Raw genomic sequence first — 16,446 nt, 5'->3', positions numbered from 1 at the left:
GCCGTGGGCGGTGATTGTCCCCATGGAGCTCGGATCCCAGCAGGGGACAGGAAACACACACGAGCAAAGAAGCAATTTAAACAGCTCCAGATGGCGATGCGAAGGAAACGGGTGAGGTGCTGTGCAGGGAGGAACAAGCAGCCCCAGTCCGGGAAGGCTTCTCGGAGGAGGAGGTGCAACTGAGCCGAGATGGCAAAGGCGAGAAGCTCTGTGAGCCCTCAGGGCGAGTGCATTCCAGCTGGAGGCAAGAACACTTGAAAGCCAGGACCCCTCGCTAGCCAAGTCAAGGGGCCAAGGGAAGGTCCGTGTGCCCTAAGCCCAGCAGAGGGAGAGGTGCGGAGAACAGTCCTGGAGATAGAATGCGACAATGTAACCCAGGTCCTGGCAGGCCACAGCGAGAGGACTGCATTCTATTCCAAAGCAGGAAATTACGCAGAAACGTCTGATTTATATTTTAAAATATTAGTTCTGTCTGACGAATAAAAAAAAATAAATTAGAAAGTACTGGACTGGAAATGATGAGACCATATAAAAATGCACCTCTAAAAACCTTTACCCAAAAATCTTTGAGAGAAATGAAGCTTGCAAATTTATATCGATTGATATAATTGTTTTGAGGCATAAGTGATGAAATCTATTGAAACATTTAAAACTTTGATAATTGCTTATCTTTGGTCCTCGGCGAGCCCCACTCTGGGAATGCATCCAAAAGCACAGACATTTAGTTACAAGAATATTCATTGCAGTATTGTTTATGATGATATGTGTCTTTATCTTAATATGATACATACACCTTTATGCAACACATATATCTTAGCATAATACATGTATCTAAACATATTTTTTCACATGGAAGCGTGTACCTACAGGTAACCAAATATCCAAAAGAGCTCGGATCCACGGGGCACAATCCTGCCCCATTAAGCTTTGCTTATTAAAAAGTTCTTTCTCTAAACCTGAGTGAAATCTCCATAAAACTCCTGGCCTTTTTGGCAACTAGTAGGTAATAAAGAGTCCGTTTTAATTCAGTAGCCATATAAGCAGAATATTAACCATGTACAGTTCACCCCGGGCCCCAGTTCCGCCACCGGAGTGCAGCGAGGGTTGGGGACGGCTTCTTTGCAACTTTCTGCTCTGCCGTCTCTTCTGTGTAACAGCTCCAGGCTCTGGACCCCCCAGGACTGGAGTTTGGAGGGAAAGGAGAGGCTAGAGCCAGGGAACGTTGCTCCTGTTGTGGGTGTTGCCTAGAAATGCACGTGCTCCGCGGCAGCAGGTACACACATGCCCGCTCTTCGCTCCAGCGGTTTTTGTGGATTCACGAGACACACACCTGCCCGGAGCTGCACCTGCAGCCCTGTTCTCTGTCTGGCTGCTCTTCTCTGCCCAGAACACCCCGGGGATCCCAGGGCCCCACGGTTGTCCTGGGCTCCCCTCCCCCTCGCAGGCGGGCCTCTTGGCAGATCTTCAATAAGACTGCCCCCACCTGCTCCCTCGGAGTGTTTGACTGGCCAGGGGCAAAGCTCCCTCAGTGTCACCACATTGACAAAAGGCCACCTCACCCCAGGGGACCTGCACGCATCAAGGCAACTGGTCAACCTCCGGCCACCCCCCCCCCTTTAGACTATTAAGGAGTGGGTCAGGCACCAGTCCATGTCCCCACACTTGTGGGGACGCATGTCTTCTGAATGATTCTGTTCAGCGTCACTCCCCTGCTGTAGGGTGAGGGGTAGCTCCCCCCGCCCAGAGCACTTCTCCGCCCAAGAGCCATTCTTCTTCAGTCTCCTGAGTCACCTTCATCTGCACCCTCTGCCTGGATGGGTCAGCACCTTGCTTCACGACGTTTTCTAAAGATTTCTCCTGGGCTTCTGAGGCTTCTGCCAAAATTGAGTCAACTGGAAGAGTCACGGTCCACCTGGACTCCGCCCTCAGGCCGTCCCTCATGGGGGTGCAAGACAGGAATGAAATACTCGGAGAGAAGTGTGACATTGCACACAAAAGAAAGTTACTCGATGTCAGGACGAGGGGAGAGGACCTGACCCCCTTGGAAGGTGGGGGCAGGTGAAGAAATTAGGGAGTATTCCATGGGGGAGGGGTGGGGAGCAAGAGGCACGTCCCAGACAAGACAGCATACGTTACATTTGGAGCAGAAGTGTCAGGGTGATTGGAAATTAAAGAGGCAGGAGAGGGGAGTGAATAAGGTCAGAGAGAATAAAAGGGTCCTTCTCTACTGATCAGTGTGGTATTATAAATGATCTGTGCAGTATGGTGCAGTTTTTTTTAAAGGAGGATTTTTATAAATATTTTTAAAACCCAGGTTGAATTCTCTCTAAAGCTAAACTATTAGCAGCAGTTGCTAGCTGTTGGCAGGAGTGTTGGGGATGTTCATTTTGTCCTGTGTGCTTAAAAAAAAACAAATCCCAATGCAATGAAAAAAAAACAGACATATTATTTCTTTCTGCATGGGTGGACCTTGTGTCTTAACTTTTATAACCGAAGACACAAAGGCAAACACAAACCTCTGGCGAACTTGGCTGGAATGTGAATTTTACAGCCCTGGGCTCATTAGTCTCTCCCAGAAACTGGACCATCTTCCCTGAGGAGAGAGGAGCCCTCCTCTCCGGAGGTCAGCGCCAAGCAGCCCAGGAGAATCTTGGCCGGCTCCCGAGAAAGACACCAGAGGGAAGCAACCGGATGACAAAGGCCTTGGCCATCCATGGGGCTCTTTGTCAGAGCAGAGCGGTGTGTGCGGGCTGGCTGTCACAACGAGATTAGAAGTCAATATTCCAGAGGTCTCCTCGGGGCTGGTCCCCGGGCTGACGGAGTGACTCAGGGCAGGTCATTTATTTCTCCTGCCTTGTCACCGGACCTGGGAGACAGAGCTAAATGGGACCAGCCTTCCGGGGGCGGGCGGTGCCGTGGCGGAGTGAAATGCGTGGAGAGGGCAAGTGTGACATCCCAAGCGTCCTGCCAGCGTTAATTAATCCTGGCGGTGCCCCCAAGCCCTGTACTGTCATCCGCTTTCTCAGCAGAGGGACCTGACGCAGAAAGACTAAACGACTTGTCCAAAGACGCAGACGGAGCCGGCTGCAGGATGGGGGTGGGTGGTCCACGGCGCTGCCATTCAAAGAGGAAACACTGCAACTTCACTCAACTCACCATTAAATTGCATCGGGAGGGTTTTTAGGCTGAAAACACAGTTTCCATGTTGATGAATTATGAGGCAAGAAGAAACGGACACATTTACAATAAGAGGTGACAGGAAGATGCATTTGTAACGTTAGAGACATCTTTCTTAGACTGGGGGGACTGCATTAGCCTCACTTGTACTTTGACTTTGCTTTAACCTCATTGGCCAGAGCTGAGCCCCATGACCTTGGCCTCACAGACAGGTGGGGAGGCGGGAAAGCATAGGTGTCATGGAAGGCAGCCACGAGCCAGGCTAAGGTGGCAGTCTGCGGCTCAGGCTGGGGACCGGCTCAGTCGGAACCCAGGAGGCTAAAGGGACCAGTCGGAAAGCCACTGGGGGACACCCAGCCACCTCTAACAAACACACCCGAATCTGAACACCCCGGAAAATGAGTTCATTGTCTTCCCCACGTCATCCCCGTCTGTCTAGTACTTCCTAGGACCTCCGTGAGCAGCTTTTTAGCTGGAGATAGCACAAAGCTCAGCCACCAGGATCTCAGAACAAAAGTAGTCATCGCTGTAGTTTTGGGGAATCTACGGTGCCATTAATTTTAACGTGCACAACCAATTCACGCACCAGTTAGGAAGGGACATCAGCGCCGGCCTCCTCTTCAAGTCCACGACCAGCCACAGTCATTCGGCCAGCCTTGCTGAGTGAGGTGTAGCTGACACCCAACGAACTGCACACAATGAAATGTAAAATTTCCTAAGTTCAGGCACACAGATACACCTACGAAATCAACACCATGGTCAAGGTCATAACCATATCCATGAGCTCTCCAAGTTTTCTCAAGCGCCTGCAATCTCACACCCCCAGACGGCAATGGTAACCATTTTGCCATATATCAATGTATCGAATCAACCCTTGTATACCTTAAGCTTACACAATGTCACGTGTCAATCATATCTCAATAAACCTCGGGGGCGAGGGGAGGGTGTTGTTTCATTTCCTGCCTCCTCTTTTGTGGAGACCTGGCCAGGCTGATACACACAGACCTAATCCAGTACACTGCTGACTCACGGTCCACTATGTGACAATAACACATTGTATTTCTCCTTTCTCCACCGATGGAACTTAACACCATTTCCATGTTACCCCATTACAAGCAATAGATGCTCAATTGTTATGCCTAAAGTGTGCGGTAACAGCATCACTGTATACATTTCTAAAACATATCTAAAAATCACTGTCAGTCACTGACAACATCGGAATTCTTCAAGAATACAGGTACTTGGGGGCTTTCTAAAATGAAATTTAAAAAAATGAAACCACATAACTCCAGAGACTTTCTAAGGAGCCAACGCAATAAAAATAGTCTGTTTTGATGAAAGTCTGCGGGGAGAATAAAAAAGTAAACTAATATACTTTAAATATTTCTTTGGTTTCCCTTGTAAGCTTCAAAATTTAACTCTCTCATCAGCCTATTGAAATAACCGTGAACATGCAACAATAAACGGGAGAAGCAAGGACACGTTGGTCATTGCGTGAGTATTTTAGCTCAAAGGAAGATAACATTTAGTCTTCTGAAGTGACGTGGACAAGAAGATCACGTTCCACTCGCGTGCGGAGTAAAACCCACGCCCTGTCTTTGGCCTCAAGGTCATGCCAGGGCCCGCATCCTCATCCGCCTCCGAGGTCGCTTACCTCGTGCCCCCGCACAGCCCCCACCTTCTCGCAGGCCCCGAAATGCGCCCCACCCCCTCGCGCCCTCCTCCGCGGTTCAGCGTTCCCTCGCTCCTCCCTTTGGCGTGCCCCCTCCTTCCGCTTCTCACGACTGCCTCCCCCTTGTCGGGTCAGTTGTAAACGGTTTTATTTTCTTCTTCAAAACGCTTATCACAAATTGAAACTATGTTGCTTAATAATGTGTTAGCATGTTGCATGTCTCTTCCCCACCCCCTGTTTAGGCTGAACTCCAGCAGGGACCTTTGTGACTTGCCCACCACGAGCCACAGGGCCTGGTATGATGCTCAACATTGCCGGAAGGAAGGGAGGGAGGGAGGAGGGAAAGAAGGAGGGAGGGAGGGAGGGAGGAAGAAAGGAGGGAGAGAGGGAGGGAGGAAGGAAAAAAGGAGGAAGGAAGGATGGAGGGAGGAAAAAAGAAAGAATGAAGGCTACACAGACAATGCTTGCAGGCTATTATTTGATATCACATGGGTCTTGAGATGTTAAACAGACAGAACCCTAAAATGATGAAACTCCTTTACAACATTAATAATGTTTGCTTTGAATTCTAACGTCTTGCATTAGTATAATGCTCCCTATTAATGTCTCTGCGATGGTCCGAGACGTCGCTGCCCACTCTTAATCGGCAGGCATCCTTGTAAAGTCTGCTCATCTTCAATTATCATATAATTAAATGTATGTGTTCACTGGATAGTTTAACCCATTTTCATTTTTAACATATCTTGCTATGTTTGGTCTTCTTCCTGCCCTCTTAATTTTTGTTTTCTGATGTTTATCTTCCCCCCTTTTTATATAAAAGCTATGTTTTTCTATTCAAGTTTTCATAATTCTGCTGTTGAAAAAAAAACACGTTGCTGACCACGGTTACCATGTAATCCACGCACCGGACTGCCGACATTAACACTGCCCTGTTAATGCCAAGAAATTCCTGCCCAGAAAAATAAAGTTGCCAGGAACTTGCTTGTTGGTTGCAGGAACTTGCCGAGAACACCCATTTATCGGAACAATAGACTGTGCACCTTGTTGTCTTCCCTGCGGGGAACAGTAGTGCCTTCTTCCTACGAAACAACAGATTGCTCACGTGGACTCATCAAAGTATTGTCTACGCTTTAGAGATTCACTTCCGAGTGTGCACCTCTCCGTATCCCTCCGACCGCAACTCATCTGTCACAAACTTTGCCAGACCCCAGGGAGGTTCCCGCGAGGACAGCGGTGTCTTAAATCAGGACGCAGGAGAGCCCGCTTTGGGCTTTTCCCTTTGGAGAGGCCCCAGAAGGACAGACGGACACTCTGTCCTGCCCCCCTGCCGTGGACCATCAGCCTGGCTCTGATCCACCGCTGTTTTGATGGTCTCTCTGGGGAGTCAGCCAACCACACCGCCTTGTTTTTATTTCCCTGGCAGGTAATTTCATAGTTCTGTGAATACATTTAAATCAATTTTTCATGTTTGTGTCAAAAAAAATGTTAAAGTCTAACTTTTTGTAGGACATAGAAAACTAAGCGATTTTTTTTATTTCCCCAAGACCTTGCCTCCTGTCCGAGCCTTTTCGGTTATGAGGAGAGGGGGTTGTACTGAGAGAGATGGGGATGGTTTTACAACACTCCTTCCTGTTCGATGATTATTTTTGACATCTGTGTTAGGTTCTATATGTATATAAATATCTATGATGGGGAAATTAGCGCCACCCTGCCTCTTCTAGTATCTATTATACAGAACCTATATAAACTGAGATACATAACCCATAAATGTACTAGTTACCACTTTCTGAGCCTTCTCATTCAAGAACTGTTTTTGAAATGCGTGTTTATTTGTTCTCGCTATCACATTTAACGAAAGCCTACCATTGAATCACATTTCTCTTGCTCACTGCCCATTTTTTATACCGTCATTTTCCTTCTCTGAAATTCTTTGATATATGTGTGGGAATAGCAGGAAGTTTCATTTTTAGGAAAAGTACTTCACTTTCCTTCCAGTCGAATGACTGAATTTAAATGCAAATCAGATGAAGCTTGCACAATTCAACTGGGTGTCATTGTAAGCACCTCTACCAGTTGTACACATTTGAGAATACAGTTTTAAAATGAGGTCATCAGACTGGCAAGTCTCTATCCTTGGATAGAGATTATATTTCTATGTCTTTAAAATGTCATCAAATTCATAAGTCTGATGGAGCAAGGACCAAGGTAATGTGCTTTGTGAGGGGAGGAGGAGGAAGCAAATCAGTATGAAATCAAGTGTCAACTTGGGTGAGAGTTACAGAATCTGCGAAGAGACATATGGGTTAGTAAATGTGTGCAACATGAACTTGGGGGGTAGAGGCTAACGGAGCATGTCTTGGAGTTATGGGGACGTGGGAAGGAACCTGAAACAGACCTCACTGTATCCCAGCAGGGCCGTTACTGAAAATCTTATGGATGAAACCTATGGTCATGAGTAAATCCATTGAATTGGAATGATAGCTATATTCCTTAAATGTGACCATGTGTCCTAAACGTTAAAATTAAGTATACAAATTTTGAGAGTAACAAAACCATAGTATTAATATTCTTCTGTAAACAATAAATTGTACACACTTTATCTTAGGCATTTGAAACATGTTAAGAGAATGAAAACTTCAAAATTTTATAAGTTTAAATATTAATAAATTTAAAAGATTTGGTAACTATTCAGGAAAGTTGTTTTTATTATTTTAGTCTCTTGAAGTACTTAAATAAAGGAAATAAATTTATCAAAGGTGTTTAAAATATTTGAGGTGTTTAAGCTTTTAAAGGAAGCTCTTTTTTTGGTCAAAGATTGCTTAGAAGTGAGTGCTAACATCTACTGAATTTAGAAATAGAATAGTAGACTAATAATAGATTCGTGAGTGCAATTTAAAGCATAAGAAACAGCTAGTATTTTTGTATAACTGTGATGGTTAATAAATTGAATACTAATTTTTTGAAAACCTTCTGAATCATATTTTTCCATGTACAACCACTCCATGGGGGCATTTAAAAAAACTCACATAAATATATCCTTTCTTCCTTGTTGCTTCATCAAGCATTTATTTAATCCCGAAACAGAGCTTTGGTAAGTGTCTATTATAATCCATGTTGGAGTAAGACACTGGGGATGCATTTGGACATGGGAGGAGGGTTACTAACAATATATTCACACAGACGTGTATTTTTAGATTTCTATAAATTGTGTAAGAGGTGTTCACACCCAGTTGCGCTAAAATGCTGCTTCCTCACCCACTAACTTCCTGCTTGCCACTCATCCCTTTTATCAAGTGGTGTTAACACGGTCGTGGCCAACCCTGGCTAAGGGGAAACTGAATTTAGGGTGCACTGATTTGAGTTTTCATGGGATACACGTGAGCCACTCAGGGCCATTGCAGTGTTCTGATGCAGTGTTTGCTGACTGGTCTGGTGTCAGAACGGCTTCTTGAGAGACTCCCTGGGCCTACGGGGTGGACCCCCCGGGCCTTGTGCCACCGGACACCAAGACAGCAGGGGTGTCGAGACAGCGCTGCGCTCCTGACCTCACACGCGTGTGGCCCGGGGAAGAACAACAAAGCTCAGAACGCTCAGAGCAGATGACAGTCTCCAAGAAATTCCAACACCCAAGACCTCCAGCATGGAGAATGTCTCTGACAATCTAGCATAAGCAAACCATATATTTTTATTCCTCGTTGCATGGAAATTATGAAACACAGACTGTCAGAAATCTTGAATTCCTAATGTCCAAGACACACACACACACACACATGACCCTGAGGGGCAGCATGTTTAAATCTCAGCTCACCCGACACCTCATGTCCTGGTGAAGTCCGTGTACTCAGACAACACGGATCATGGGTGGGCACAGGAAGTCCGTTTGATCTGGGAGAGGTTCAAACTGTCGTCCTTCCTGCCCTGCGGAAAAAAATGGTGTTTGTCTTTGCTTGTGCCATTCATCGCCACGTGCCTCTGTCTATTCCAGGTAATTTGTGCCATTTCGACTCTTCCTTTGAGCCAATTTCAACAGCAGCCCGGACCTCCCCCATGAGTAAAATAAAATCACCAGGTTCTCTTTGCTATCTCTACGGAAGTCATGATTTCACGTCTCCCTGAAAATTATCTTTCTCAGACGGGCCAGAAGGGAAGGCTGGAGCTAGCCTGCCTTTTGTTTCCTTAGAGATAACGTAATTTTCCCCTCTAGATCCTTAAGTTATTGTTCTCTAGCCTTGAAGCTATAAAACGTCACTGTAGATGAAGGGTGAATTAAAAGGTATTGTCGAGAACCTCTAATTTATGACAAGGTAAAAATCATTGTGTTTGTCTTAGCTGTTTGGTGAACTCTGGTTTAGTGGAATTTGTGGATGTTATTCAATAGTGTTCACATCGCAACAAACTCCCGATTTTCCACAGTAAAATGTTAAATCGTCTTTAGGGGTAGACAGACCTGGGAGGCATTGTGCAAACCCAAATTCCTGTCAGTCGCTTTATGTCATGGCCATTGGACCTACTTTGATTCACTCTAATGATATTTTTACTATCTTAAATGTTAAGGATACATTTTTAAAACTCTGATGTAGACTATGGTGTTATTTTGAGCTAAGATGTGTTCCCCAGAAAGATTACACGAGATGCCAGTAATATTGGCAACCAAGTTTATGTGGCTCGTAATGATGCAGTTTATGGAAATCTTAGGATTAAAGTCTCACATGGTCAGCATGCTCAGACTCCACGTTGAAATAAAGAGAAATGCTTATTTTTAGAAAATCAATGCGTGGCTTAATACCTGCTATTTTTCCTCATCCACATTTTCTGTTTTTCTTAAAATTCCTCTTTATAAAGAAAAGAAGCCATTTACTTGATTTCTGTGAATCCCACGATGAGTGGAAAGGCATCAAGACCGAATGAATTCCACAGCTAGGAACAGTTGGAATTCAAGTTTGGGCCATGAGTTCCCCCGACCTTACTACCCTAGACGGTGGACCCCTCCTTGCTACCAGACTTAGCATCTTTTAAAAGTGTAGGCATGTCACAGTACTGTCTGGAAAAGGTTCCTTTAGGACAGGGTTCACAGGCCAATTTAAGTGAAAAAAAAAAGAAACATTACTTATATCTTAACATGATAATACACTAAAATTAAGGTAAATACCTTATGTTAAATGTATTTAACTGTAAGAAAAGATGGAGGGATCTACATAAAACACAAAAAGCTACCTCTACATGCTGAGATGACATGTGATTTTAATTTTCATGTTTACACTTTTCTACACTTTTTAAGTTTTATATGACACTTGAAGTTTTCTATACCAAGCTGATGCTAATTGAAGTCAAGAAAAAAAATAGTTACAAGGAAACGAAAAACAAATTGCTACTCTGGAATGATGGCATTCAAATTCTCTGCTGTGGCGTACACAGAAAATATTCCTGACACGGCCCCCGCCGCCCTCTGCTGGTCCCACTTCCCACACCTACCGTATAGTCTACGCTCCAGCCTCACAGAGGAGATAATGAGGACTCTCCACCCCTCGGCCTGCGCCCCATTATCCTCCTTGCTTCCGTTGTTTCTGCCAAGCAAACCTTCCCCGATGTCTTTCAACAGTTGTATCCACAGCATTTTGTGGCCACAGCATCCATTGTATCCACAGCATTTTAAAGCCACAGTATCAGCTGTATTCATGGCATTTTGTGGCCACAGCATCAGTTGTATCCACGACATTTGCAAATACCCCTCCAGGGGAACTTAACATATGTGGCTATTTCTTCCCATGTTTTCTGCCCTTGCCTGTGGGTTCTCACCTGTGCGATTGCAGGGATCGCACCTGGTGTATTTCTGCACCTCTGGTGCCCCTGCCTGGCATCTAATGGGCGCGTCATTTGTTGAATAAATGAGTGAGTGAGCAAACAAAACCCAGGACGAGATTATGGGATCGTGTTTTTTTCCATTTCACACGAGCTTTACTTCTTGAGAGGCCCGAGAGGACTCCCTGCACCCTCCACAAAACTGCCGCCTGAACCGACATTCTTTTCTACAGGTTTGGTGACAAAGCCAACTATGGAATGGCTGTGCCGGTGACGGCCTCCTTTTCTGCCAGAAGAAACAGAAGAACTACCCCTTCGCATCTGTGGGCAGAAACAGGGTTTCTCATCAGAAAAGCCCCGTCTATGTGTCAAGGAAGCGATTTCCGAAACTCACTGCAGAATCACATCCAGGGCAGAAATGATCATCCTTCCGTGTGCATCTCACTTGTTCTGATGTTATTTATTATTTTGGCAGGAAAAGAATGCCTTGGGGAGCTCTGCTCCCATACAGAGGAAGTTGGCCGAGTGCAGAATGAAAGCGTTCTGGTCTCCAGAAAGGCTGCCCACCAATACGCCCTCATCTTTCGGCTTAGTCTGGCGGTGATAAGTTTGAGCATTACAGAGTGGTTTTCCCTCCGAGGGCTTGAATCTCATTATCTTCCCTCGGCATCCCCGTGAAGAAGGCAATCTCATCATCATAAATCAAACCTGAACACGAAGTCCTGGCATGGTGGTTGAACTGCATCCCCGCCAGGATGTATGTTGAGGTCCTGACCCCCGGTGCCTCAGACTGTGAACCTACTTGGAAGTAAGGTCGCTGTAGGTGCAATGAGTAAGGTGCACTTCCAAGTGAGAAGAGTGGGCTCTGGGTCCCATGCGACTGGTGGCTTCGCAAGCTTCGTAAGAAGAGGAGGAGAGATTCGGAAACGGAGACACACGGTGGGTAAGGGGATGTGATGACAGGGGCAGAGACTGGAGCCATGCATCTACACGCTGAGGAATGCTAAAGACTTCCGGGAAACACCGGAAGGTAGGAGAGGCCAGGAGGGATTTCCCCCTGGGGTCTGCGGAAAGAATATGGTCCCGCCAGCACCTCCATCCCAGACATCTGGTCTACCAGAACTCGAGACAAACTCTTCTGTAGTTTCAAGACACCCCGTGTGTGGCACTTGGTGATAGCAGCCCTAGGGCACTAATAGGTATGGCTAGAATGGACCCATGTCCCAGGATTTTGCAACTAAGTTACTGGTGGAAATAGGACTAAGTCCACATTTTCTGTCCCCTGAGTCAGTCTGTAGTTGAGTTGGAGACAATTGTAACTCTTCTTTTTTTAAAGATTTTATTTATTTACTTTTAGAGAGGGAAGGGAGGGAGAAAGAGAGAGAGAGAAACATCAATGTGCAGTTGTTGGGGGTCATGGCCCGCAACCCAGGCATGTGCCCTGACTGGGAATTGAACCTACGACACTTTGGTTTGCAGCCCCCGCTCAATCCACTGAGCTACACCAGCCAGGGCTCAATTGTAACTCTTTAGTTATATAATTCTTTTAGTTTTACTGGAAAGCTTGTCCAGGACCGTGGAGTTGTCAGTTGTAGAAGGTGGCACATGAATTTGCAAGGAAATAAACTTGTGTTTCCCTTCATTTTCCATTTAACCTTCTGCCAGGTGGGTCCAGGAGTCAAGAACAAACCCGGGAGGGGTTAAACTGGGCTATAATTCTGCATTGTCTTCTGTGCAGTCATTTATCTGTCCTGATGCAGTGTGAAGTCAAGATTCCTGCTTATTAACCTTTCAGCCAGAGCAAGCCCGACGTCTCAGTTAGAAGCTAAACATTAAGAACAATTACCTTAAATGGCACTGCATCTCACATCAAGGGACTTGGCCTTGAGGATGTTCTTTTTGAAGTGGCCATTTGTTACCTAAAAGAGAGAGGGAAATAGAGATGAGAACAAATGATCAGCTAAAATGAATAGAATGTACGGATTCGAGAGAGGAATTCACATGAATGCCTGTCGGTGGTCAACGGGTGACGCTCAGCGAGAGCACACACGTGATGAGGGAGGCCAGGAGGGTCGCTGCTGGTGTGGACCGCACCTTCGGGTTTAAAATTCTGGCTCTGCCGTTTACCAGCCTTAAGATCCAGGGAATGTCGTGTTATTCTCTGCAGACTTCCACTTCCTGAAACATCAGAGGCAAAGGGAGTTTCTCCTTTATAGGAGTGCTGTAAGCATTAAAACGCTCCTACAGTATCCAAATTCTCAGAGAGAAAAATGTCAATGGTCCTCTGACCCTCGTCCATGCCCAGAACAAGTCATCACCAGAATTGGCCGATACCTATCCGGACCCACCCATGAAAGCTCACCAAGCTCCGCCCCTCTGACAGGGTGTCCACAGCGGCCTGGGGCAGCTAAGCAGAACTCCGGAATGAAAGGCAAGCCCTTGTGCACCCCCCGGCTTCTGGAAGCCCACCAACCCTTGAACTCCACACTTCCCCAAACCCCAAGAAGGTCAGCCTTTTCTCTCTCTGCTTGTTCAGGGAGAGACTTAATCCACACTGTTCCCCCTTCTTAGCAAATGAGAGATTCAGCCTTTTGGTTCAGACAGCAAGTGGTGGCTTCTTCCTTCAACACCGTGAAGATTAAATCGTTGACCACGGGGTGGGGCAAAACTAGGTTTAGCTGTGAGTATGCAAAATACAGTTTATTCTTGTATGATTATTTATTCCTTAGTTCCATATGAACAGCTGCAAACCTACTTTTGCCCACCCTGCGTACACACGGGTCCCTTGGACACGGCCTGGTGTGGGGTAAGCAGTCGATACATGCTCATCGTAGTTATTAAAACCAGGGGTGGCCCCGACCTATCAGACGGGCCAGTGGGAAGGTGAGGCCATCCAGAAACTAAGTGTTAAAACCTAGCATTCGGGAATCACAAAGACCTGAGTTCAAAATCATGCTTGCCACCTAATAGCTATTTATAATAAATGGCAAGCAAACGACCCTCTCTAAGAGAGGTTGGCAAGCTACAGCCAGCCAAATCCAGCCTGCTGCCTGTGTTTGTAGCACAATTTTACTGGCACACAGCCACACCTGGTCACTTGTGCCATAGCTGTGGCTGCTTTTGAGCCACATGGTGGGCCGAGCACTTGTGAGGTGCAACGGAGATCACAGAGCCAGCTGAGCCCCCGGTATTTACTGTCTAGCCCTGCTCAGTGGGCCCCGAGTGCCACATGTAAAAACGATGTCGTCACAGTAACTCCTTCCCGGGGCTGCTGTGAAGGTTCAATGAGAAGTGCAGGGAAAAGCATTGGGCTGAGTAAGGATCAGAAACCAGCCAGTGAATCAGTGGTGAAGGCTACTGTTGCTGTTTTTTTTGTTGTTGTTTTAAGATTTTATGTATTTATTTTTAGAGAGGGAAGGGAGGGAGATAGAGAGAGAGAGAGAGAAACATCAATGTGCAGTTGCTGGGGGTCATGGCCTGCAACCCAGGCATGTGCCCTGGCTGGGAATCGAACCTGGGACACTTTGGTTCGCAGCCCACGCTCAATCCACTGAGCTACGCCAGCCAGGGCTGTTTTTTGTTTTGTTTTGTTTTTTTAATTCAGTCTGCCTTCTTTTCAGTGGGGTGTGACTCTCCCGTTGGGTCACAGACCTCACCCATTGTCCTTTCTTTTAAATTAGGTTGACGTCACACAGTGTTAACCTGTCCACCTCCTGCAGCCACTGAAACTGGAACACCTCATTGTACGTAGGAGCCTGGGATCACCGCCTTTCTGCAACAGGCCAGGGAACTCTCATCCGCTGTCCTTGGGCTTAATGACACACCTAGGCGTGCTCTCACCGAGACAACAATCTGCACAGAGTGGGTGCGTCACTTGCGCGATGTAATGCACTGCTAGCACCCGTGTGCGTGGCACTGTTCACGTGCCGGAGAAAGAGGAGTCCCTCTGAGCAGAGTCCACGGGACGAGGCTCCCCAGGGCGCATGTGCGGGAGCCGAGCTGGTCGGGGAAACGCCGGAGACAGGCGCGCGGGGCAGAGGGAAGCCAGGCGAGTCCGGCTGTTCAGGGAGAGGCAGGGAGACCAGCGCTGCTCAAGCATGAGACCGACCGAGAGCAGGATGCAAAACGAGGATGGAGCCAGGCGAGGTGGGGGTTGTGCCAGGTCTGGTGGGCGAGAGGGAACACGCTTCCTCTCCAGAACGCAGGAGAAGCTGCCGAAGAGTTTAAGAGCCTCTGGGGTCTGGTTCCCCTTCTTCACAGACCTCCCTGGCTGCTCTTGGAGATGGGTGCGTGAGCGAGTGAGCGGTGGTGGCCAGCGGTCCATGTTCGCTATGAAAAAGGCAGCAGGGGAGGGGGGCTAACAACTTCTGTTCCCGGGAGGCACGGATAGCCCGCGGGAGCCTCGCGTGTGGCCAGTGCTGGGGTGCTTCGCTGCTGGGGACGGGAGCCCGAAAAGGAAACATGCCAACTGAGGGGGGGGGCCGATCTGAAGTGGCAGCAGGTGGTCCGTTTTCTGCAAATGTTCTGGAAAAGTCTGCCGTGCAGTTATTTAATTAAACTCTTGAGCGTCTAACCAGACATACCCAGATCAACATGCAAATGTGTGGGCACCTTAAAGGGTCTAGTTTGGGGCCCTGGCTGGCGTAGCTCAGTGGATTGAGTGTGGGCTGGGAACCAAAGTGTCCCAGGTTCGATTCCCAGCCAGGGTACATTCCTGGGTTGCAGGCCAAGACCCCCAGCAACCGCACATTGATGTTTCTCTCTCTCTTTCTCCCTGCCTTCCGTCTCTGAAAATAAATAAATAAAATCTTTTTTTAAAAAAAGGTCTAAAAAAAAAAAAAAAAAGGTCTAGTTTGAAAGACAAAGGATCATTTGTCGTTTGTGCATTTGGCAAATTCCATCAGGGTAGGTAGGGCTTTGAAAACCCTTCACCCAGGCAGTGTCTCTGAAATTCAATAACTAGGACAACCCAGGGCTCCTTGGCAAAGTCTGGACACATCATTGTTCCGTTCCATTTTGACTTATTTTCCCAGTTCTTGCATTCAGTTCATAGTATCTTGGCTACTACATGTCTTCAAAGGTTTACAGCGTAGAAAGCACTGTCTTAGGGACACCACAGGACACCTCACCCCCACACACCCCTGTGATGAGCCACGCCGGCAGCGGTGAACCAGCGAGCGCATGAGAAGTGCCGAGGACAGTGCTTCTCCCTCAGTAACCACTGGCTGTAGTGTCGTCCCATCGTCAGCACTATTATGGATATCACCATTACTCTTGTATCTGTTGTTAATGCAATCGATACACAAGGAAGCCGAGGCTCAGAGAAAGAATAAAGTCACTGCCCCAAGGTCGGATGGAGGGTGAGAACTGGAAACCCACAGTCAGACCTCAGAGCCGTACTCTGCACCAGCAGGTCTACCACCAAGATCTGGCTGAAACTATACTGTTATTTGGGTTAACACTTGAGCCAGTTGCCTTTAGGATCCGTCCTGGATGGGCCTTTAAGATTTCCTAGGGACAAACACACACACAACCGTCCCTATGAAAACGCATTCACAGCTCTAGGTACCCTTGGACCACTAATAAAATTACAATAATAGAATCCGTGTGGGATAAATGTGCTGTTTGTCAAGTTTAAAAAAAAAGAAGTTATTTTAAACCTTTAAAAAATATATTACGGACCTAATAGTGTAAAATAATTCTCCGTGGAAAACAGTCTATGATCATGAATCTAATTTAGAACAATAAATGGCCTAATGTCGCATCATCACCCAGGTAGGTGTGGTGCTTCCTGTACA

This window comes from Phyllostomus discolor, chromosome 9 (genome assembly GCF_004126475.2).
Source record: "Phyllostomus discolor isolate MPI-MPIP mPhyDis1 chromosome 9, mPhyDis1.pri.v3, whole genome shotgun sequence".
NCBI lineage: Eukaryota > Metazoa > Chordata > Mammalia > Chiroptera > Phyllostomidae > Phyllostomus > Phyllostomus discolor.
This window is presented reverse-complemented; position numbering follows the sequence as displayed.